Source organism: Aegilops tauschii, unplaced genomic scaffold (assembly GCF_002575655.3).
Source record: "Aegilops tauschii subsp. strangulata cultivar AL8/78 unplaced genomic scaffold, Aet v6.0 ptg000190l_obj, whole genome shotgun sequence".
In the NCBI taxonomy this organism is placed as follows: domain Eukaryota; kingdom Viridiplantae; phylum Streptophyta; class Magnoliopsida; order Poales; family Poaceae; genus Aegilops; species Aegilops tauschii.
Genome location: NW_027332503.1, coordinates 8,519 through 9,934, shown reverse-complemented (window position 1 = coordinate 9,934; position 1,416 = coordinate 8,519). Strand labels below are relative to the sequence as shown.

The window sequence follows — 1,416 nt, the reverse complement described above, 5'->3', positions numbered from 1 at the left end:
CAGAGTAGGATCCGCGGCTCAAATTAAAGCCATGAAACAAGTAGCTGGCAAATCAAAATTGGAACTAGCGCAATTCGCAGAGTTACAAGCCTTTGCACAATTCGCCTCTGCTCTCGATAAAACAAGTCAGAATCAATTGGCAAGGGGTCGACGATTAAGGGAATTGCTTAAACAATCCCAGGCAAATCCTCTCCCAGTGGAAGAGCAGATAGCTACTATTTATACCGGAACAAGAGGATATCTTGATTCGTTAGAAATTGAACAGGTAAATAAATTTCTGGATGAGTTACGTAAACATCTAAAAGATACTAACCTCAATTCCAAGAAATTATATCTTCTAGCAAGACATTCACCGAGCAAGCGGAAATCCTTTTGAAGGAAGCTATTCAGGAACAGCTGGAACGGTTTTCTCTTCAGTAACAAATAAATTTTGCATGTCTACTCTTGTTAGTAGAATAGGAATCGTTGAGAAAGCTTTTTCATTTGAATCATGCAAAAAAGTTTTCTTTGTTTTTTAGTTTAGTATAGTTATTTAAAGAATAGATAGAAATAAGATTGCGTCCAATAGGATTTGAACCTATACCAAAGGTTTAGAAGACCTCTGTCCTATCCATTAGACAATGGACGCTTTTCTTTCATATTTTATTCTTTCTTTATTTTTTTGCTTCTTCCGAGAAAAAACTGTTAGACCAAAACTCTTTTAGGAAATCAAAAAATCCAGATACAAATGCATGATGTATATATTATATCATGCATATATCATAAAGAAGGAGTATGGAGCCGGTAGTGGGAATCGAACCCGCAACCCCAAGGTTATGAGCCTTATGAGCTACCAAACTGCTCTATACTCTTAAACTAAAGAGGGGTAACTAGTGGATAAAAGAGGGTTGGATACGCCCCTCTACCAATATCTATACAAATAGAATAGTCCATTTATACAGAATGGTAAAGAGGGCTCCTCTATGATTATCAATTCCAGAAATCCATACAAATACGAAAGGGTATTTTATCCTTACCAACTGGATCTTGTTGCACCGGTAACAAACACTCATAAACCATTTCTCGAAGTACGTGTCCGGATAGCCAAAATGTCGATAGTTAGCTCTAGGTCTTCCGGTCAAAAAACAACGTCGATGAAGGCGTGTAGGTGCACTATTACGCGGTAGGGATTGCAATTTTTCTCGCATTTTCGTTTTTTCACTCAAACTCAAGGGAGAAACTTTGCTTCTTATCTTTTTTTTTAAAGATTGACGAATCAAATGATATTTCTGTTCTAATTTCTGCCGCTTCTTCTCCCTCTGAATCAAACTTTTTTTTGCCATAATGTGTCGTTGCTATTATTACCAAGTATACGGTTCTAATCCTAGATGGAAAAAATAAATAGAAAAAGAAATCTAAAAAGGCAGATCCTCCCTC

The 1,416-nt window shown here is 36.7% G+C and overlaps 1 non-coding gene across 1 annotated transcript; it reads right to left on the bottom strand.

Moving 5' to 3' along the window:
- Nucleotides 1-556: 556 nt before the first annotated feature.
- On the bottom strand, nt 557-628 carry TRNAR-UCU (transfer RNA arginine (anticodon UCU)). Its single transcript has one exon. It is a non-coding gene; the product is annotated as a tRNA-Arg (tRNA).
- Nucleotides 629-1,416: the final 788 nt, after the last annotated feature.